Source organism: Drosophila santomea, unplaced genomic scaffold, assembly GCF_016746245.2.
Source record: "Drosophila santomea strain STO CAGO 1482 unplaced genomic scaffold, Prin_Dsan_1.1 Segkk46_quiver_pilon_scaf, whole genome shotgun sequence".
NCBI classification, from domain to species: domain Eukaryota; kingdom Metazoa; phylum Arthropoda; class Insecta; order Diptera; family Drosophilidae; genus Drosophila; species Drosophila santomea.
In genome coordinates, this window is record NW_025318978.1 from 43,611 (window position 1) to 68,970 (window position 25,360).

Here is a 25,360-nt window from a genome sequence, read left to right on the forward strand (position 1 = left end):
CACGTATATGGGCTATTCCTATAATTCTAAGAGAATATAGGAATATTTTATCATTTTTTCATTTATACATACGATAAATATTCATTTCCATATGATTAATATTTAATTTCCATATAATATTGTCGAAATCATATAAATACATAAGTTTCGAACAATACGAGAGGTCGGCAACCACTGCCTACCTATAGTAGTTTTTGAACCCTCTGTCGGTACCAGCCTTGCTTACACTACTATAACCTTTCACGTATATGGGCTATTCCTATAATTCTAAGAGAATATAGGAATATTTTATCATTTTTTCATTTATACATACGATAAATATTCATTTCCATATGATTAATATTTAATTTCCATATAATATTGTCGAAATCATATAAATACATAAGTTTCGAACAATACGAGAGGTCGGCAACCACTGCCTACCTATAGTAGTTTTTGAACCCTCTGTCGGTACCAGCCTTGCTTACACTACTATAACCTTTCACGTATATGGGCTATTCCTATAATTCTAAGAGAATATAGGAATATTTTATCATTTTTTCATTTATACATACGATAAATATTCATTTCCATATGATTAATATTTAATTTCCATATAATATTGTCGAAATCATATAAATACATAAGTTTCGAACAATACGAGAGGTCGGCAACCACTGCCTACCTATAGTAGTTTTTGAACCCTCTGTCGGTACCAGCCTTGCTTACACTACTATAACCTTTCACGTATATGGGCTATTCCTATAATTCTAAGAGAATATAGGAATATTTTATCATTTTTTCATTTATACATACGATAAATATTCATTTCCATATGATTAATATTTAATTTCCATATAATATTGTCGAAATCATATAAATACATAAGTTTCGAACAATACGAGAGGTCGGCAACCACTGCCTACCTATAGTAGTTTTTGAACCCTCTGTCGGTACCAGCCTTGCTTACACTACTATAACCTTTCACGTATATGGCTATTCGTATAATTCTAAGAGAATATAGGAATATTTTATCATTTTATCATGTATACATACGATAAATATTCATTTCCATATGATTAATATTTAATTTCCTTATATTATTGTCGAAATCATATAAATACATAAGTTTCGAACAATACGAGAGGCAACCACTGCCTACCCTATGGTCGGCAACCACTGCCTACCTATAGTAGTATAGTATAGTATAGTAGTACTATAACCTTTCATATGTATGGGTTTTTTTTATATCATACTAATAGAAAATAGAAATATTCCATCATTTTTTCCTTTATATATATAAATTATATTTATTTTATTAATTTTTCCTTTATTATAATATGATAAATATTTATATATACTTATATATTTTTTCCTGTATTCATATAATATATATATTTTTTTTAATATGTATATTATTTAAATTAATATACTTATATATTTTTCCTGTATTCATATAATATATATATTTTTTTAATATGTATATTATTTAATTTAATATACTTATATATTGTCTGTATTCATATGATAAATATTTTTTATTTTCATATGAATGTTTTATATTTAATATACCTATAGTATTGGGGTTTCTTTCAAATACTATAAGAATATACGAATATTTCATATATTTTTTCTTTAGTCATAATAAAGTTATAATTTCTATTATAAGAGAAGGACACCACTTTCATTAGCGTCACTAAATTGATGACAAGCTATTTGGCAACCTGATAGAATTTCGTAGTCTTTATTTCTATCATTAGTAGATGGGGACAATTTCATATGCGTCACTAAATCGATGACGAGCCATTTGGCAACCTGATAGAATTTTGTAGTCTTTATTTCTATCATTAGTAGATGGGGACAATTTCATATGCGTCACTAAATCGATGACGAGCCATTTGGCAACCTGATAGAATTTTGTAAAGTCTTTATTTCTATCATTTGTAGATGGGGAAAATTTCATATGCGTCACTAAATTGATGACGAGCCATTTGGCAACCTGATAGAGTTTTGTAAAGTCTTTATTTCTATCATTAGTAGATAGTAGATAGATGGGGACAATTTCATTAGCGTCACTAAATCGATGACAAGCTATTTGGCAACCAGATAGAATTTTGTAGTCTTTATTTCTATCATATGATATATAATATCATATATCGCGTCCAGTCGGTCGGTCAGTCGCGTCCAGTCGGGGTGGCCGGCTCTCGAGGGCACTGCGCTTGCGCGCTAACCCTTGAAAAACCCACAACAAGTACACACGAGTACTCAATGGTCTTATTTATTTCGAATCATCAAGCAAAGGATAAGCTTCAGTGGATCGCAGTATGGCAGCTGCTCAACCACTTACAACACCTTGCCTGTTACAAAAGTCGTTTACAATTGATTCTAGGCTTTGTCATTGTATTAAATAATGCTTTTATATGTAACTAGCGCGGCATCAGGTGATCGAAGATCCTCCCAATTTACTATGTTACAAATTACATTGGCATCACATCCATTGTCGTTTATAAAGTAAATTATAAACTTTAAATGGTTTAGAAGCCATACAATGCAAATTGCCCCTTATTTATCATTGCAGTCCAGCACGGATACGACCTTAGAGGCGTTCAGGCATAATCCAACGGACGTAGCGTCATACCACTGTTCGCTCGAACAAGTATTGTGCCATTGGTCCGTACCTGCGGTTCCTCTCGTACTACGCAGGAATGCTGTCGCAACAACGTTTTGTCATTAGTAGGGTAAAACTAACCTGTCTCACGACGGTCTAAACCCAGCTCACGTTCCCTTGCATGGGTGAACAATCCAACGCTTGGTGAATTTTGCTTCACAATGATAGGAAGAGCCGACATCGAAGGATCAAAAAGCGACGTCGCTATGAACGCTTGGCCGCCACAAGCCAGTTATCCCTATGGTAACTTTTCTGACACCTCTTGTTAAAAACTCTTTAAACCAAAAGGATCGATAGGCCGAGCTTTTGCTGTCCCTGTGTGTACTGAACACCGAGATCAAGTCAGCATTTGCCCTTTTGCTCTATGTGTGGTTTCTGTCCGCACTGAGCTGGCCTTGGGACACCTCCGTTATTATTTGAGAGATGTACCGCCCCAGTCAAACTCCCTACCTGGCAATGTCCTTGAATTGGATCATACCTGAGTAATTGGAGTTATACCAAATTTTCAAATCAAAAATACATAAATGCATCGTTTTATTAAAGAATTTGTTTGCGATTATATAACAAACTCGTGATACTTTGATCAAGAAGCTTGCATCAAAACCCAATACCATAAGATATAATAAATATATCCGTATAATGGCTAGGAAATGATACACGTTCCATTTAATCAAGTAAGTAAGGAAACAATAAGAGTAGTGGTATTTCATTGACGATACCAAACCGAGGTCTAATATCTCCCACTTATTCTACACCTCTTATGTCTCCTTACACTGCCAGATTAGAGTCAAGCTCAAAAGGGTCTTCTTTCCCCGCTAATTATTCCAAGCCCGTTCCCTTGGCTGTGGTTTCGCTAGATAGTAGATAGGGACAGTAGGAATCTCGTTAATCCATTCATGCGCGTCACTAATTAGATGACGAGGCATTTGGCTACCTTAAGAGAGTCATAGTTACTCCCGCCGTTGACCCGCGCTTACTTGAATTTCTTCACTTTGACATTCAGAGCACTGGGCAGAAATCACATTGTGTCAACACCCGCTAGGGCCATCACAATGCTTTGTTTTAATTAGACAGTCGGATTCCCCAAGTCCGTGCCAGTTCTGAATTGATTGTTAATTGATAATCGTTATAATTAATAAGAACTAATTGGTTTAACCCAAATAGTATTCTTAAAAATTTTAGCAAGAAAGTTCCACAATTGGCTACGTAACTAAACTATCCGGGGAACAAGAAACTAACATAAATGCTAGAAACTCTATTTACCCAGAACGAGCACATAAACCATGTTATTGTTTCCCAATCAAGCCCGACTATCTCAATCTTCAGAGCCAATCCTTATCCCGAAGTTACGGATCTAATTTGCCGACTTCCCTTACCTACATTATTCTATCGACTAGAGACTCTTCACCTTGGAGACCAGCTGCGGATATTGGTACGGCCTGTTGAGAAGTTTGCGTGTCCCACCATAAATTTTCAAGGTCCGAGGAGAAAATATCGACACAACAGTATATGTCATGCTCTTCTAGCCCATCTACCATATCTCTCTGCGAAAGACTTCCATGGTAGTACGGCTATAAAACAGAAAGAAAACTCTTCCGATATCTCTCGACGGCTTCTTTATGGTCGTTCCTGTTGCCAGGATGAGCACGAGGCCCATATTTAATAACAAACGGATACTCAACAGGTTACGGAATTGGAACCGTATTCCCTTTCGTTCAAAATTATTCAAGTGTATTATAATTATTCGCTTTTTTATGTAGTTTGGCATTTTTGTTTTACTTGAAAATTTTCGGCTTTCGCCTTGAACTTAGGACCGACTAACTCGTGATCAACCACTGTTCACACGAAACCCTTCTCCACTTCAGTCCTCCAAGGTCTCATTCGATTATTTGCTACTACCACCAAGATCTGTACCAATGGCAGCTCCATGCAGGCTTACGCCAAACACTTCTACGCATACCATTGTACCTTCCTACTCACTAAAGTTTCAAAATTTATATCACAAGTAATATAAATCATCTACTTTAGCGGTAATGTATAGGTATACAACTTAAGCGCCATCCATTTTAAGGGCTAGTTGCTTCGGCAGGTGAGTTGTTACACACTCCTTAGCGGATTTCGACTTCCATGATCACCGTCCTGCTGTTTTAAGCAACCAACGCCTTTCATGGTATCTGCATGAGTTGTTAATTTGGGCACCGTAACATTACGTTTGGTTCATCCCACAGCGCCAGTTCTGCTTACCAAAAGTGGCCCACTGGGCACATTATATCATAACCTTGAACTTCATATCAAGAAAGTTAAGGTTCTTACCCATTTAAAGTTTGAGAATAGGTTAAGATCGTTTCGACCCTAAGGCCTCTAATCATTCGCTTTACCAGATAAGATTATTTTATATAATATTAAAATGCACCAGCTATCCTGAGGGAAACTTCGGAAGGAACCAGCTACTAGATGGTTCGATTGGTCTTTCGCCCCTATACTCAATTCTGACAATCGATTTGCACGTCAGAACTGTTTCGGTCTTCCATCAGGGTTTCCCCTGACTTCAACCTGATCAAGTATAGTTCACCATCTTTCGGGTCACAGCATATATGCTCAAGGTACGTTCCAGTTAGAGGCATAAATAATATAAATATACATTATACATAACTATATAGAACGCCCCGGGATTGTGTTAATTAGCTATAAATAGTTAAAAACTAATCCCATTAGTGGTCAAGTTAATTACGCTATTAGGTTTATATCCCAATAACTTGCACATATGTTAGACTCCTTGGTCCGTGTTTCAAGACGGGTCCCGAAGGTATCCTGAATCTTTCGCATTGTTAATCATACAAGTGCATATAATAAACATAAAAATCAATGATAATTATGCCATTATATAATTCCGAAAAATTAACGCACTGTAATCATATAAATCTATCAGCACTTTATCAAATTAATAACATTTATTCTGTTTTAAAATGCAAGCACTTTAATTTGAATAAACTATAAGTTATATTTTATGATAAATTTGGGATATGCTAATAGATTACAATGTCCTTATATGGAAAAAATGCACACTATCCTTATAATATTATTTAAATATTACAATTTTAATGATGAATTTTCCATAACGGATATTCAGGTTCATCGGGCTTAACCTCTAAGCAGTTTCACGTACTGTTTAACTCTCTATTCAGAGTTCTTTTCAACTTTCCCTCACGGTACTTGTTTACTATCGGTCTCATGGTTATATTTAGTTTTAGATGGAGTTTACCACCCACTTAGTGCTGCACTATCAAGCAACACGACTCTTTGGAAACATCATCTAGTAATCATTAACGTTATACGGGCCTGGCACCCTCTATGGGTAAATGGCCTCATTTAAGAAGGACTTAAATCGTTAATTTCTCATACTAGAATATTGACGCTCCATACACTGCATCTCACATTTGCCATATAGACAAAGTGACTTAGTGCTGAACTGTTTTCTTTTCGCTCGCCGCTACTAAGAAAATCCTTGTTAGTTTCTTTTCCTCCCCTAATTAATATGCTTAAATTCAGGGGGTAGTCCCATATGAGTTGAGGTTGTATATAACTTTTTATTGCCATTAATTCTTAATATATAATGATAAAACATTTTAATAAATTCGTTGTAATATATCCATTATTTCTTGTAGCATAGTATTATCCATTAACGAACCAACGAAGAATAATAATATAACCAAGTTTTTTTCTATTTTCGAATCATTAATAAGAGACAATCCTAGATGAAAAATAATTCAATTTTTTATGCTAGACATTTCTCAGTATTATTTGATTGAAAAAGAAAATATTTCTCTTCGTTTTTCACATCCAAATGTGAGGATAATGTTTTTCATATATAGTTTTTAATATTATGAATAAAATTATTATTTTATCCAATAATATACCATATGCTTATAAAAATTTATAAACAACTTAATTAGCATAGTCTTACAACCCTCAACCATATGTAGTCCAAGCAGCACTATAAAATTAATTAAAGTACATAACAGCATGGACTGCGATATGCGTTCAAAATGTCGATGTTCATGTGTCCTGCAGTTCACACGATGACGCACAGTTTGCTGCGTTCTTCATCGACCCATGAGCCGAGTGATCCACCGCTTAGAGTTTTATAATTTATTTCTATATATTGTCAATAGTTTTTTTATTGAAAGAAATTAAAAATACACCATTTTACTGGCATATATCAATTCCTTCAATAAATGTATTTTTATACCTAAAATAAATGCTGCGAAATGTCTTAGTTTCATATAAGCATTATGTATCATGTAATTATATTTTATTTGTATTTAACCAATATGGGCGATACATACTGCAATTTATATAAAACATTAACCTGATGGATGCCAGGTACAACATTGTATATTTTAGGTTGTTGCATTAGCCAACGTATGCTCATAACTTAGATGAACAATACATATTCGCAACGCGTGTATATTATGGTCCATATACACACAAATTTTTTGTTACCATTTTTATTTGATTTCGAATGTTCGAATTATTAGGAAATACATTGTTTATTTTTATTTGAATGCCGTTTATTTAATTTAATGTTGTGAGCCAACGATACCCATCACACAACATTAAGTTTTAATAGAAATGTTAAAATGTGGTCACCAGTCACTTTTAACATACATATGTGGTAATGTGGTCCCCAATCACATTACCTTTGTGGTTGCCAGCCACATTTATTTATTATATAAATATATCAATATTTTGTTTGATTCCATTGAGAAATCAATCAATTGAATATTATTGTGTTAGATAATATTCATATATAAACGCATTTGCAAATAATCATAAATCATGTGCATTTCTAAAGTAATCTCATCATTCATATATCATATGCTTTTGTAATTTGGTATTTTGGTAAATTCAATTTATTTGTATTATAACAAATGTGTTTATTAACGGTAAGGATATTATACAATAATGATCCTTCCGCAGGTTCACCTACGGAAACCTTGTTACGACTTTTACTTCCTCTAAATAATCAAGTTCGGTCAACTTTTGCGAAACAACCGTAACACGCAAGGCGTCACAGTGATCACGTCCGGAGACCTCACTAAATAATTCAATCGGTAGTAGCGACGGGCGGTGTGTACAAAGGGCAGGGACGTAATCAATGCGAGTTAATGACTCACACTTACTGGGAATTCCAAGTTCATGTGAACAGTTTCAGTTCACAATCCCAAGCATGAAAGTGGTTCAGCGGTTTACCCGGACCTCTCGGTCTAGGAAATACACGTTGATACTTTCATTGTAGCGCGCGTGCAGCCCAGGACATCTAAGGGCATCACAGACCTGTTATTGCTCAATCTCATTATTGCTAGACGCAATTTGTCCATTTAAGAAGCTAGTGTCCTTATAATGGGACAAACCAACAGGTACGGCTCCACTTACATAAACACATTCAAACACAATAAACATTTTACTGCCACCATGAATGAAGGCTATATAAGCTTCAGCACCATAATCCTGAAGATATCTATTTAATATATTTGAGTCTCGTTCGTTATCGGAATTAACCAGACAAATCACTCCACGAACTAAGAACGGCCATGCACCACCACCCATAGATTCGAGAAAGAGCTATCAATCTGTCTTACACACTTATGTTCGGACCTGGTAAGTTTTCCCGTGTTGAGTCAAATTAAGCCGCAGGCTCCACTCCTGGTGGTGCCCTTCCGTCAATTCCTTTAAGTTTCAGCTTTGCAACCATACTTCCCCCGGAGCCCAAAAGCTTTGGTTTCCCGGGAAGCGACTGAGAGAGCCATAAAAGTAGCTACACCCAATTGCTAGCTGGCATCGTTTATGGTTAGAACTAGGGCGGTATCTGATCGCCTTCGAACCTCTAACTTTCGTTCTTGATTAATGAAAACATCTTTGGCAAATGCTTTCGCTTAAGTTAGTCTTACGACGGTCCAAGAATTTCACCTCTCGCGTCGTAATACTAATGCCCCCAAACTGCTTCTATTAATCATTACCTCTTGATCTGAAAACCAATGAAAGCAGAACAGAGGTCTTATTTCATTATCCCATGCACAGAATATTCAGGCATTTGAAGCCTGCTTTAAGCACTCTAATTTGTTCAAAGTAATAGTACCGGCCCACAATAACACTCGTTTAAGAGCACTAATGCAGGTTTTTAAATAGGAGGAACATATGAAAAAATACAAGTATTTAATCACATATAAGAACTCCACCGGTAATACGCTTACATACATAAAGGTATAGTACTAACCACAATTGTAAGTTGTACTACCCGTATGAAGCACAAGTTCAACTACGAACGTTTTAACCGCAACAACTTTAATATACGCTATTGGAGCTGGAATTACCGCGGCTGCTGGCACCAGACTTGCCCTCCAATTGGTCCTTGTTAAAGGATTTAAAGTGTACTCATTCCAATTACAGGGCCTCGGATATGAGTCCTGTATTGTTATTTTTCGTCACTACCTCCCCGAGCTGGGAGTGGGTAATTTACGCGCCTGCTGCCTTCCTTAGATGTGGTAGCCGTTTCTCAGGCTCCCTCTCCGGAATCGAACCCTGATTCCCCGTTACCCGTTGCAACCATGGTAGTCCTAGATACTACCATCAAAAGTTGATAGGGCAGACATTTGAAAGATCTGTCGTCGGTACAAGACCATACGATCTGCATGTTATCTAGAGTTCAACCAATAAAACGATCTTGCGATCGCTTGGTTTTAGCCTAATAAAAGCACATGTCCCATAAGGTTCATGTTTTAATTGCATGTATTAGCTCTAGAATTACCACAGTTATCCAAGTAACTGTTAACGATCTAAGGAACCATAACTGATATAATGAGCCTTTTGCGGTTTCACTTTTAATTCGTGTGTACTTAGACATGCATGGCTTAATCTTTGAGACAAGCATATAACTACTGGCAGGATCAACCAGAATAATGTTTCTTTCTTCATATTTCATTCATATTTTTTGAATTGAAATAAGTAATATAAATATTATAGATTTCCATTTTATATAAATTTCCGTTTTTTATTAAATCTATTTTAAATCGATTACGGCCATTTTTATATAGCATTCGTATTCGTAAATTCCATTCATGTTTTATACCATTATATATATATATTTCCATAATATTGTATATTTATATTATACATATTTCATTCTAAAATATTATTTTGTTTCCAACATACATAATTATTGTATCCACACATGTATAATTTTTGTTTAACCAATATAAATATTGAGTTAAATCATTTGCATTTTGATGATAAATTTAAAATTTATCTTTTTCCATATAACTCTCTGGTAATATATAACATAAAACCGAGCGCATATGATATTCATATATAAAATTTGGTAATTTTTCCATAATGTAATAATATCAATATATTTATTATACCGGGGTAACGATATAATATTTCCTTTTATGGCGTGGTAATAAATTATTAGTTTATTATCTTCATTATTATTAATAAATAATAATGCCTGCCGTCAAAAATTAACGATAATATATGGAAACGATTTGTTATTCTATGTATAATAGAAACTTGACTTTTGTTTCAACGATATTATCTAAGGGCGTATATTCTTATTAACCGCGGAGCCAAGTCCCAAATGTTCATAAGAACCTGAGAAACAAATTTGTACGGAAAATAATATACTATATTTGTAAGTAACCAATATAATGAGATAGGTCGGCAACCAGTGCCTTCCTACCTAAATAGTAGTTTTGAAACCCGCTGTCATTAAAAATTAACGATGTTATATGGAAACGATTTGTTATTCTATTTATAATAGAATACTTGACTGTTGTTTCAACGATATCATCTAAGGGCGTATATTTTTATTAACCGCGTAGCCAAGTTCCCAAATGTTCATAAGAACCTGAGAAACAAATTTTTACGGAAAATAATATACTTTATTTGTAAGTAACCAATATAATATATAAAGCGGGAGGTCAGCAACCACTGCCTACCTATAGTAGTTTTTGAACCCGCTGTCCTCAAAACGGGTATTTTCAATTCTGTTTGGCATCCAACATATAGGATATTCTCTTATATATCAAGAGAATACAGTAATATTATATTAATATTTCCTTTATTCATATATAATTAAATATATTTTTCCATTATTCATACGATAAATATTCATTTCCATATGATTAATATTTAATTTCCATATAATATTGTCGAAATCATATAAATACATAAGTTTCGAACAATACGAGAGGTCGGCAACCACTGCCTACCTATAGTAGTTTTTGAACCCTCTGTCGGTACCAGCCTTGCTTACACTACTATAACCTTTCACGTATATGGGCTATTCCTATAATTCTAAGAGAATATAGGAATATTTTATCATTTTTTCATTTATACATACGATAAATATTCATTTCCATATGATTAATATTTAATTTCCATATAATATTGTCGAAATCATATAAATACATAAGTTTCGAACAATACGAGAGGTCGGCAACCACTGCCTACCTATAGTAGTTTTTGAACCCTCTGTCGGTACCAGCCTTGCTTACACTACTATAACCTTTCACGTATATGGGCTATTCCTATAATTCTAAGAGAATATAGGAATATTTTATCATTTTTTCATTTATACATACGATAAATATTCATTTCCATATGATTAATATTAATTTCCATATAATATTGTCGAAATCATATAAATACATAAGTTTCGAACAATACGAGAGGTCGGCAACCACTGCCTACCTATAGTAGTTTTTGAACCCTCTGTCGGTACCAGCCTTGCTTACACTACTATAACCTTTCACGTATATGGGCTATTCCTATAATTCTAAGAGAATATAGGAATATTTTATCATTTTTTCATTTATACATACGATAAATATTCATTTCCATATGATTAATATTTAATTTCCATATAATATTGTCGAAATCATATAAATACATAAGTTTCGAACAATACGAGAGGTCGGCAACCACTGCCTACCTATAGTAGTTTTTGAACCCTCTGTCGGTACCAGCCTTGCTTACACTACTATAACCTTTCACGTATATGGGCTATTCCTATAATTCTAAGAGAATATAGGAATATTTTATCATTTTTTCATTTATACATACGATAAATATTCATTTCCATATGATTAATATTTAATTTCCATATAATATTGTCGAAATCATATAAATACATAAGTTTCGAACAATACGAGAGGTCGGCAACCACTGCCTACCTATAGTAGTTTTTGAACCCTCTGTCGGTACCAGCCTTGCTTACACTACTATAACCTTTCACGTATATTGGCTATTCGTATAATTCTAAGAGAATATAGGAATATTTTATCATTTTATCATGTATACATACGATAAATATTCATTTCCATATGATTAATATTTAATTTCCTTATATTATTGTCGAAATCATATAAATACATAAGTTTCGAACAATACGAGAGGCAACCACTGCCTACCCTATGGTCGGCAACCACTGCCTACCTATAGTAGTATAGTATAGTATAGTAGTACTATAACCTTTCATATGTATGGGTTTTTTTTATATCATACTAATAGAAAATAGAAATATTCCATCATTTTTTCCTTTATATATATAAAATTATATTTATTTTATTAATTTTTCCTTTATTATAATATGATAAATATTTATATATACTTATATATTTTTTCCTGTATTCATATAATATATATATTTTTTTAATATGTATATTATTTAAATTAATATACTTATATATTTTTTCCTGTATTCATATAATATATATATTTTTTTAATATGTATATTATTTAATTTAATATACTTATATATTGTCTGTATTCATATGATAAATATTTTTTATTTTCATATGAATGTTTTATATTTAATATACCTATAGTATTGGGGTTTCTTTCAAATACTATAAGAATATACGAATATTTCATATATTTTTTCTTTAGTCATAATAAAGTTATAATTTCTATTATAAGAGAAGGACACCACTTTCATTAGCGTCACTAAATTGATGACAAGCTATTTGGCAACCTGATAGAATTTCGTAGTCTTTATTTCTATCATTAGTAGATGGGGACAATTTCATATGCGTCACTAAATCGATGACGAGCCATTTGGCAACCTGATAGAATTTTGTAGTCTTTATTTCTATCATTAGTAGATGGGGACAATTTCATATGCGTCACTAAATCGATGACGAGCCATTTGGCAACCTGATAGAATTTTGTAAAGTCTTTATTTCTATCATTTGTAGATGGGGAAAATTTCATATGCGTCACTAAATTGATGACGAGCCATTTGGCAACCTGATAGAGTTTTGTAAAGTCTTTATTTCTATCATTAGTAGATAGTAGATAGATGGGGACAATTTCATTAGCGTCACTAAATCGATGACAAGCTATTTGGCAACCAGATAGAATTTTGTAGTCTTTATTTCTATCATATGATATATAATATCATATATCGCGTCCAGTCGGTCGGTCAGTCGCGTCCAGTCGGGGTGGCCGGCTCTCGAGGGCACTGCGCTTGCGCGCTAACCCTTGAAAAACCCACAACAAGTACACACGAGTACTCAATGGTCTTATTTATTTCGAATCATCAAGCAAAGGATAAGCTTCAGTGGATCGCAGTATGGCAGCTGCTCAACCACTTACAACACCTTGCCTGTTACAAAAGTCGTTTACAATTGATTCTAGGCTTTGTCATTGTATTAAATAATGCTTTTATATGTAACTAGCGCGGCATCAGGTGATCGAAGATCCTCCCAATTTACTATGTTACAAATTACATTGGCATCACATCCATTGTCGTTTATAAAGTAAATTATAAACTTTAAATGGTTTAGAAGCCATACAATGCAAATTGCCCCTTATTTATCATTGCAGTCCAGCACGGATACGACCTTAGAGGCGTTCAGGCATAATCCAACGGACGTAGCGTCATACCACTGTTCGCTCGAACAAGTATTGTGCCATTGGTCCGTACCTGCGGTTCCTCTCGTACTACGCAGGAATGCTGTCGCAACAACGTTTTGTCATTAGTAGGGTAAAACTAACCTGTCTCACGACGGTCTAAACCCAGCTCACGTTCCCTTGCATGGGTGAACAATCCAACGCTTGGTGAATTTTGCTTCACAATGATAGGAAGAGCCGACATCGAAGGATCAAAAAGCGACGTCGCTATGAACGCTTGGCCGCCACAAGCCAGTTATCCCTATGGTAACTTTTCTGACACCTCTTGTTAAAAACTCTTTAAACCAAAAGGATCGATAGGCCGAGCTTTTGCTGTCCCTGTGTGTACTGAACACCGAGATCAAGTCAGCATTTGCCCTTTTGCTCTATGTGTGGTTTCTGTCCGCACTGAGCTGGCCTTGGGACACCTCCGTTATTATTTGAGAGATGTACCGCCCCAGTCAAACTCCCTACCTGGCAATGTCCTTGAATTGGATCATACCTGAGTAATTGGAGTTATACCAAATTTTCAAATCAAAAATACATAAATGCATCGTTTTATTAAAGAATTTGTTTGCGATTATATAACAAACTCGTGATACTTTGATCAAGAAGCTTGCATCAAAACCCAATACCATAAGATATAATAAATATATCCGTATAATGGCTAGGAAATGATACACGTTCCATTTAATCAAGTAAGTAAGGAAACAATAAGAGTAGTGGTATTTCATTGACGATACCAAACCGAGGTCTAATATCTCCCACTTATTCTACACCTCTTATGTCTCCTTACACTGCCAGATTAGAGTCAAGCTCAAAAGGGTCTTCTTTCCCCGCTAATTATTCCAAGCCCGTTCCCTTGGCTGTGGTTTCGCTAGATAGTAGATAGGGACAGTAGGAATCTCGTTAATCCATTCATGCGCGTCACTAATTAGATGACGAGGCATTTGGCTACCTTAAGAGAGTCATAGTTACTCCCGCCGTTGACCCGCGCTTACTTGAATTTCTTCACTTTGACATTCAGAGCACTGGGCAGAAATCACATTGTGTCAACACCCGCTAGGGCCATCACAATGCTTTGTTTTAATTAGACAGTCGGATTCCCCAAGTCCGTGCCAGTTCTGAATTGATTGTTAATTGATAATCGTTATAATTAATAAGAACTAATTGGTTTAACCCAAATAGTATTCTTAAAAATTTTAGCAAGAAAGTTCCACAATTGGCTACGTAACTAAACTATCCGGGGAACAAGAAACTAACATAAATGCTAGAAACTCTATTTACCCAGAACGAGCACATAAACCATGTTATTGTTTCCCAATCAAGCCCGACTATCTCAATCTTCAGAGCCAATCCTTATCCCGAAGTTACGGATCTAATTTGCCGACTTCCCTTACCTACATTATTCTATCGACTAGAGACTCTTCACCTTGGAGACCAGCTGCGGATATTGGTACGGCCTGTTGAGAAGTTTGCGTGTCCCCACCATAAATTTTCAAGGTCCGAGGAGAAAATATCGACACAACAGTATATGTCATGCTCTTCTAGCCCATCTACCATATCTCTCTGCGAAAGACTTCCATGGTAGTACGGCTATAAAACAGAAAAGAAAACTCTTCCGATATCTCTCGACGGCTTCTTTATGGTCGTTCCTGTTGCCAGGATGAGCACGAGGCCCATATTTAATAACAAACGGATACTCAACAGGTTACGGAATTGGAACCGTATTCCCTTTCGTTCAAAATTATTCAAGTGTATTATAATTATTCGCTTTTTTATGTAGTTTGGCATTTTTGTTTTACTTGAAAATTTTCGGCTTTCGCCTTGAACTTAGGACCGACTAACTCGTGATCAACCACTGTTCACACGAAACCCTTCTCCACTTCAGTCCTCCAAGGTCTCATTCGATTATTTGCTACTACCACCAAGATCTGTACCAATGGCAGCTCCATGCAGGCTTACGCCAAACACTTCTACGCATACCATTGTACCTTCCTACTCACTAAAGTTTCAAAATTTATATCACAAGTAATATAAATCATCTACTTTAGCGGTAATGTATAGGTATACAACTTAAGCGCCATCCATTTTAAGGGCTAGTTGCTTCGGCAGGTGAGTTGTTACACACTCCTTAGCGGATTTCGACTTCCATGATCACCGTCCTGCTGTTTTAAGCAACCAACGCCTTTCATGGTATCTGCATGAGTTGTTAATTTGGGCACCGTAACATTACGTTTGGTTCATCCCACAGCGCCAGTTCTGCTTACCAAAAGTGGCCCACTGGGCACATTATATCATAACCTTGAACTTCATATCAAGAAAGTTAAGGTTCTTACCCATTTAAAGTTTGAGAATAGGTTAAGATCGTTTCGACCCTAAGGCCTCTAATCATTCGCTTTACCAGATAAGATTATTTTATATAATATTAAAATGCACCAGCTATCCTGAGGGAAACTTCGGAAGGAACCAGCTACTAGATGGTTCGATTGGTCTTTCGCCCCTATACTCAATTCTGACAATCGATTTGCACGTCAGAACTGTTTCGGTCTTCCATCAGGGTTTCCCCTGACTTCAACCTGATCAAGTATAGTTCACCATCTTTCGGGTCACAGCATATATGCTCAAGGTACGTTCCAGTTAGAGGCATAAATAATATAAATATACATTATACATAACTATATAGAACGCCCCGGGATTGTGTTAATTAGCTATAAATAGTTAAAAAACTAATCCCATTAGTGGTCAAGTTAATTACGCTATTAGGTTTATATCCCAATAACTTGCACATATGTTAGACTCCTTGGTCCGTGTTTCAAGACGGGTCCCGAAGGTATCCTGAATCTTTCGCATTGTTAATCATACAAGTGCATATAATAAACATAAAAATCAATGATAATTATGCCATTATATAATTCCGAAAAATTAACGCACTGTAATCATATAAATCTATCAGCACTTTATCAAATTAATAACATTTATTCTGTTTTAAAATGCAAGCACTTTAATTTGAATAAACTATAAGTTATATTTTATGATAAATTTGGGATATGCTAATAGATTACAATGTCCTTATATGGAAAAAATGCACACTATCCTTATAATATTATTTAAATATTACAATTTTAATGATGAATTTTCCATAACGGATATTCAGGTTCATCGGGCTTAACCTCTAAGCAGTTTCACGTACTGTTTAACTCTCTATTCAGAGTTCTTTTCAACTTTCCCTCACGGTACTTGTTTACTATCGGTCTCATGGTTATATTTAGTTTTAGATGGAGTTTACCACCCACTTAGTGCTGCACTATCAAGCAACACGACTCTTTGGAAACATCATCTAGTAATCATTAACGTTATACGGGCCTGGCACCCTCTATGGGTAAATGGCCTCATTTAAGAAGGACTTAAATCGTTAATTTCTCATACTAGAATATTGACGCTCCATACACTGCATCTCACATTTGCCATATAGACAAAGTGACTTAGTGCTGAACTGTTTTCTTTTCGCTCGCCGCTACTAAGAAAATCCTTGTTAGTTTCTTTTCCTCCCCTAATTAATATGCTTAAATTCAGGGGGTAGTCCCATATGAGTTGAGGTTGTATATAACTTTTTATTGCCATTAATTCTTAATATATAATGATAAAACATTTTAATAAATTCGTTGTAATATATCCATTATTTCTTGTAGCATAGTATTATCCATTAACGAACCAACGAAGAATAATAATATAACCAAGTTTTTTTCTATTTTCGAATCATTAATAAGAGACAATCCTAGATGAAAAATAATTCAATTTTTTATGCTAGACATTTCTCAGTATTATTTGATTGAAAAAGAAAATATTTCTCTTCGTTTTTCACATCCAAATGTGAGGATAATGTTTTTCATATATAGTTTTTAATATTATGAATAAAATTATTATTTTATCCAATAATATACCATATGCTTATAAAAATTTATAAACAACTTAATTAGCATAGTCTTACAACCCTCAACCATATGTAGTCCAAGCAGCACTATAAAATTAATTAAAGTACATAACAGCATGGACTGCGATATGCGTTCAAAATGTCGATGTTCATGTGTCCTGCAGTTCACACGATGACGCACAGTTTGCTGCGTTCTTCATCGACCCATGAGCCGAGTGATCCACCGCTTAGAGTTTTATAATTTATTTCTATATATTGTCAATAGTTTTTTTATTGAAAGAAATTAAAAATACACCATTTTACTGGCATATATCAATTCCTTCAATAAATGTATTTTTATACCTAAAATAAATGCTGCGAAATGTCTTAGTTTCATATAAGCATTATGTATCATGTAATTATATTTTATTTGTATTTAACCAATATGGGCGATACATACTGCAATTTATATAAAACATTAACCTGATGGATGCCAGGTACAACATTGTATATTTTAGGTTGTTGCATTAGCCAACGTATGCTCATAACTTAGATGAACAATACATATTCGCAACGCGTGTATATTATGGTCCATATACACACAAATTTTTTGTTACCATTTTTATTTGATTTCGAATGTTCGAATTATTAGGAAATACATTGTTTATTTTTATTTGAATGCCGTTTATTTAATTTAATGTTGTGAGCCAACGATACCCATCACACAACATTAAGTTTTAATAGAAATGTTAAAATGTGGTCACCAGTCACTTTTAACATACATATGTGGTAATGTGGTCCCCAATCACATTACCTTTGTGGTTGCCAGCCACATTTATTTATTATATAAATATATCAATATTTTGTTTGATTCCATTGAGAAATCAATCAATTGAATATTATTGTGTTAGATAATATTCATATATAAACGCATTTGCAAATAATCATAAATCATGTGCATTTCTAAAGTAATCTCATCATTCATATATCATATGCTTTTGTAATTTGGTATTTTGGTAAATTCAATTTATTTGTATTATAACAAATGTGTTTATTAACGGTAAGGATATTATACAATAATGATCCTTCCGCAGGTTCACCTACGGAAACCTTGTTACGACTTTTACTTCCTCTAAATAATCAAGTTCGGTCAACTTTTGCGAAACAACCGTAACACGCAAGGCGTCACAGTGATCACGTCCGGAGACCTCACTAAATAATTCAATCGGTAGTAGCGACGGGCGGTGTGTACAAAGGGCAGGGACGTAATCAATGCGAGTTAATGACTCACACTTACTGGGAATTCCAAGTTCATGTGAACAGTTTCAGTTCACAATCCCAAGCATGAAAGTGGTTCAGCGGTTTACCCGGACCTCTCGGTCTAGGAAATACACGTTGATACTTTCATTGTAGCGCGCGTGCAGCCCAGGACATCTAAGGGCATCACAGACCTGTTATTGCTCAATCTCATTATTGCTAGACGCAATTTGTCCATTTAAGAAGCTAGTGTCCTTATAATGGGACAAACCAACAGGTACGGCTCCACTTACATAAACACATTCAAACACAATAAACATTTTACTGCCACCATGAATGAAGGCTATATAAGCTTCAGCACCATAATCCTGAAGATATCTATTTAATATATTTGAGTCTCGTTCGTTATCGGAATTAACCAGACAAATCACTCCACGAACTAAGAACGGCCATGCACCACCACCCATAGATTCGAGAAAGAGCTATCAATCTGTCTTACACACTTATGTTCGGACCTGGTAAGTTTTCCCGTGTTGAGTCAAATTAAGCCGCAGGCTCCACTCCTGGTGGTGCCCTTCCGTCAATTCCTTTAAGTTTCAGCTTTGCAACCATACTTCCCCCGGAGCCCAAAAGCTTTGGTTTCCCGGGAAGCGACTGAGAGAGCCATAAAAGTAGCTACACCCAATTGCTAGCTGGCATCGTTTATGGTTAGAACTAGGGCGGTATCTGATCGCCTTCGAACCTCTAACTTTCGTTCTTGATTAATGAAAACATCTTTGGCAAATGCTTTCGCTTAAGTTAGTCTTACGACGGTCCAAGAATTTCACCTCTCGCGTCGTAATACTAATGCCCCCAAACTGCTTCTATTAATCATTACCTCTTGATCTGAAAACCAATGAAAGCAGAACAGAGGTCTTATTTCATTATCCCATGCACAGAATATTCAGGCATTTGAAGCCTGCTTTAAGCACTCTAATTTGTTCAAAGTAATAGTACCGGCCCACAATAACACTCGTTTAAGAGCACTAATGCAGGTTTTTAAATAGGAGGAACATATGAAAAAATACAAGTATTTAATCACATATAAGAACTCCACCGGTAATACGCTTACATACATAAAGGTATAGTACTAACCACAATTGTAAGTTGTACTACCCGTATGAAGCACAAGTTCAACTACGAACGTTTTAACCGCAACAACTTTAATATACGCTATTGGAGCTGGAATTACCGCGGCTGCTGGCACCAGACTTGCCCTCCAATTGGTCCTTGTTAAAGGATTTAAAGTGTACTCATTCCAATTACAGGGCCTCGGATATGAGTCCTGTATTGTTATTTTTCGTCACTACCTCCCCGAGCTGGGAGTGGGTAATTTACGCGCCTGCTGCCTTCCTTAGATGTGGTAGCCGTTTCTCAGGCTCCCTCTCCGGAATCGAACCCTGATTCCCCGTTACCCGTTGCAACCATGGTAGTCCTAGATACTACCATCAAAAGTTGATAGGGCAGACATTTGAAAGATCTGTCGTCGGTACAAGACCATACGATCTGCATGTTATCTAGAGTTCAACCAATAAAACGATCTTGCGATCGCTTGGTTTTAGCCTAATAAAAGCACATGTCCCATAAGGTTCATGTTTTAATTGCATGTATTAGCTCTAGAATTACCACAGTTATCCAAGTAACTGTTAACGATCTAAGGAACCATAACTGATATAATGAGCCTTTTGCGGTTTCACTTTTAATTCGTGTGTACTTAGACATGCATGGCTTAATCTTTGAGACAAGCATATAACTACTGGCAGGATCAACCAGAATAATGTTTCTTTCTTCATATTTCATTCATATTTTTTGAATTGAAATAAGTAATATAAATATTATAGATTTCCATTTTATATAAATTTCCGTTTTTTATTAAATCTATTTTAAATCGATTACGGCCATTTTTATATAGCATTCGTATTCGTAAATTCCATTCATGTTTTATACCATTATATATATATATTTCCATAATATTGTATATTTATATTATACATATTTCATTCTAAAATATTATTTTGTTTCCAACATACATAATTATTGTATCCACACATGTATAATTTTTGTTTAACCAATATAAATATTGAGTTAAATCATTTGCATTTTGATGATAAATTTAAAATTTATCTTTTTCCATATAACTCTCTGGTAATATATAACATAAAACCGAGCGCATATGATATTCATATATAAAATTTGGTAATTTTTCCATAATGTAATAATATCAATATATTTATTATACCGGGGTAACGATATAATATTTCCTTTTATGGCGTGGTAATAAATTATTAGTTTATTATCTTCATTATTATTAATAAATAATAATGCCTGCCGTCAAAAAATTAACGATAATATATGGAAACGATTTGTTATTCTATGTATAATAGAAACTTGACTTTTGTTTCAACGATATTATCTAAGGGCGTATATTCTTATTAACCGCGGAGCCAAGTCCCAAATGTTCATAAGAACCTGAGAAACAAATTTGTACGGAAAATAATATACTATATTTGTAAGTAACCAATATAATGAGATAGGTCGGCAACCAGTGCCTTCCTACCTAAATAGTAGTTTTGAAACCCGCTGTCATTAAAAATTAACGATGTTATATGGAAACGATTTGTTATTCTATTTATAATAGAATACTTGACTGTTGTTTCAACGATATCATCTAAGGGCGTATATTTTTATTAACCGCGTAGCCAAGTTCCCAAATGTTCATAAGAACCTGAGAAACAAATTTTTACGGAAAATAATATACTTTATTTGTAAGTAACCAATATAATATATAAAGCGGGAGGTCAGCAACCACTGCCTACCTATAGTAGTTTTTGAACCCGCTGTCCTCAAAACGGGTATTTTCAATTCTGTTTGGCATCCAACATATAGGATATTCTCTTATATATCAAGAGAATACAGTAATATTATATTAATATTTCCTTTATTCATATATAATTAAATATATTTTTCCATTATTCATACGATAAATATTCATTTCCATATGATTAATATTTAATTTCCATATAATATTGTCGAAATCATATAAATACATAAGTTTCGAACAATACGAGAGGTCGGCAACCACTGCTACCTATAGTAGTTTTTGAACCTCTGTCGGTACCAGCCTTGCTTACACTACTATAACTTTCACGTATATGGGCTATTCCTATAATTCTAAGAGAATATAGGAATATTTTATCATTTTTTCATTTATACATACGATAAATATTCATTTCCATATGATTAATATTTAATTTCCATATAATATTGTCGAAATCATATAAATACATAAGTTTCGAACAATACGAGAGGTCGGCAACCACTGCCTACCTATAGTAGTTTTTGAACCCTCTGTCGGTACCAGCCTTGCTTACACTACTATAACCTTTCACGTATATGGGCTATTCCTATAATTCTAAGAGAATATAGGAATATTTTATCATTTTTTCATTTATACATACGATAAATATTCATTTCCATATGATTAATATTTAATTTCCATATAATATTGTCGAAATCATATAAATACATAAGTTTCGAACAATACGAGAGGTCGGCAACCACTGCCTACCTATAGTAGTTTTTGAACCCTCTGTCGGTACCAGCCTTGCTTACACTACTATAACCTTTCACGTATATGGGCTATTCCTATAATTCTAAGAGAATATAGGAATATTTTATCATTTTTTCATTTATACATACGATAAATATTCATTTCCATATGATTAATATTTAATTTCCATATAATATTGTCGAAATCATATAAATACATAAGTTTCGAACAATACGAGAGGTCGGCAACCACTGCCTACCTATAGTAGTTTTTGAACCTCTGTCGTACAGCTTGCTTACACTATATACTTTCACGTATATGGCTATTCTATATTCTAAGAATATAGGAATATTTTATCATTTTTTCATTTATACATACGATAATATTCATTTCCATATGATTAATATTTAATTTCCATATAATATTGTCGAAATCATATAAATACATAAGTTTCGAACAATACGAGAGGTCGGCAACCACTGCCTACCTATAGTAGTTTTTGAACCCTCTGTCGGTACCAGCCTTGCTTACACTACTATAACCTTTCACGTATATGGGCTATTCCTATAATTCTAAGAGAATATAGGAATATTTTATCATTTTTTCATTTATACATACGATAAATATTCATTTCCATATGATTAATATTTAATTTCCATATAATATTGTCGAAATCATATAAATACATAAGTTTCGAACAATACGAGAGGTCGGCAACCACTGCCTACCTATAGTAGTTTTTGAACCCTCTGTCGGTACCAGCCTTGCTTACACTACTATAACCTTTCACGTATATGGGCTATTCCTATAATTCTAAGAGAATATAGGAATATTTTATCATTTTTTCATTTATACATACGATAAATATTCATTTCCATATGATTAATATTTAATTTCCATATAATATTGTCGAAATCATATAAATACATAAGTTTCGAACAATACGAGAGGTCGGCAACCACTGCCTACCTATAGTAGTTTTTGAACCCTCTGTCGGTACCAGCCTTGCTTACACTACTATAACCTTTCACGTATATGGGCTATTCCTATAATTCTAAGAGAATATAGGAATATTTTATCATTTTTTCATTTATACATACGATAAATATTCATTTCCATATGATTAATATTTAATTTCCATATAATATTGTCGAAATCATATAAATACATAAGTTTCGAACAATACGAGAGGTCGGCAACCACTGCCTACCTATAGTAGTTTTTGAACCCTCTGTCGGTACCAGCCTTGCTTACACTACTATAACCTTTCACGTATATGGGCTATTCCTATAATTCTAAGAGAATATAGGAATATTTTATCATTTTTTCATTTATACATACGATAAATATTCATTTCCATATGATTAATATTTAATTTCCATATAATATTGTCGAAATCATATAAATACATAAGTTTCGAACAATACGAGAGGTCGGCAACCACTGCCTACCTATAGTAGTTTTTGAACCCTCTGTCGGTACCAGCCTTGCTTACACTACTATAACCTTTCACGTATATGGGCTATTCCTATAATTCTAAGAGAATATAGGAATATTTATCATTTTTTCATTTATACATACGATAAATATTCATTTCCATATGATTAATATTTAATTTCCATATAATATTGTCGAAATCATATAAATACATAAGTTTCGAACAATACGAGAGGTCGGCAACCACTGCCTACCTATAGTAGTTTTTGAACCCTCTGTCGGTACCAGCCTTGCTTACACTACTATAACCTTTCACGTATATGGGCTATTCCTATAATTCTAAGAGAATATAGGAATATTTTATCATTTTTTCATTTATACATACGATAAATATTCATTTCCATATGATTAATATTTAATTTCCATATAATATTGTCGAAATCATATAAATACATAAGTTTCGAACAATACGAGAGGTCGGCAACCACTGCCTACCTATAGTAGTTTTTGAACCCTCTGTCGGTACCAGCCTTGCTTACACTACTATAACCTTTCACGTATATGGGCTATTCCTATAATTCTAAGAGAATATAGGAATATTTTATCATTTTTTCATTTATACATACGATAAATATTCATTTCCATATGATTAATATTTAATTTCCATATAATATTGTCGAAATCATATAAATACATAAGTTTCGAACAATACGAGAGGTCGGCAACCACTGCCTACCTATAGTAGTTTTTGAACCCTCTGTCGGTACCAGCCTTGCTTACACTACTATAACCTTTCACGTATATGGGCTATTCCTATAATTCTAAGAGAATATAGGAATATTTTATCATTTTTTCATTTATACATACGATAAATATTCATTTCCATATGATTAATATTTAATTTCCATATAATATTGTCGAAATCATATAAATACATAAGTTTCGAACAATACGAGAGGTCGGCAACCACTGCCTACCTATAGTAGTTTTTGAACCCTCTGTCGGTACCAGCCTTGCTTACACTACTATAACCTTTCACGTATATTGGCTATTCGTATAATTCTAAGAGAATATAGGAATATTTTATCATTTTATCATGTATACATACGATAAATATTCATTTCCATATGATTAATATTTAATTTCCTTATATTATTGTCGAAATCATATAAATACATAAGTTTCGAACAATACGAGAGGCAACCACTGCCTACCCTATGGTCGGCAACCACTGCCTACCTATAGTAGTATAGTATAGTATAGTAGTACTATAACCTTTCATATGTATGGGTTTTTTTTATATCATACTAATAGAAAATAGAAATATTCCATCATTTTTTCCTTTATATATATAAAATTATATTTATTTTATTAATTTTTCCTTTATTATAATATGATAAATATTTATATATACTTATATATTTTTTCCTGTATTCATATAATATATATATTTTTTTAATATGTATATTATTTAAATTAATATACTTATATATTTTTTCCTGTATTCATATAATATATATATTTTTTTTAATATGTATATTATTTAATTTAATATACTTATATA

The 25,360-nt window shown here is 33.8% G+C and overlaps 6 non-coding genes across 6 annotated transcripts; all 6 read right to left on the reverse strand.

The window, feature by feature from the left end:
• Positions 1 to 2,262: 2,262 nt before the first annotated feature.
• LOC120457572 lies at positions 2,263 to 6,223 on the reverse strand. Its single transcript, XR_005617023.1, has one exon. It is a non-coding gene; the product is annotated as a large subunit ribosomal RNA (ribosomal RNA).
• Positions 6,224 to 6,610: 387 nt separating this feature from the next.
• Positions 6,611 to 6,789, reverse strand: LOC120457576. Its single transcript, XR_005617025.1, has one exon. It is a non-coding gene; the product is annotated as a 5.8S ribosomal RNA (ribosomal RNA).
• Positions 6,790 to 7,610: 821 nt separating this feature from the next.
• LOC120457561 lies at positions 7,611 to 9,605 on the reverse strand. Its single transcript, XR_005617012.1, has one exon. It is a non-coding gene; the product is annotated as a small subunit ribosomal RNA (ribosomal RNA).
• A 3,634-nt stretch (positions 9,606 to 13,239) lies between these two features.
• LOC120457569 lies at positions 13,240 to 17,203 on the reverse strand. The gene has a single exon (XR_005617020.1). It is a non-coding gene; the product is annotated as a large subunit ribosomal RNA (ribosomal RNA).
• Positions 17,204 to 17,590: 387 nt separating this feature from the next.
• On the reverse strand, positions 17,591 to 17,769 carry LOC120457578. The gene has a single exon (XR_005617026.1). It is a non-coding gene; the product is annotated as a 5.8S ribosomal RNA (ribosomal RNA).
• Positions 17,770 to 18,590: 821 nt separating this feature from the next.
• Positions 18,591 to 20,585, reverse strand: LOC120457562. The gene has a single exon (XR_005617013.1). It is a non-coding gene; the product is annotated as a small subunit ribosomal RNA (ribosomal RNA).
• Positions 20,586 to 25,360: the final 4,775 nt, after the last annotated feature.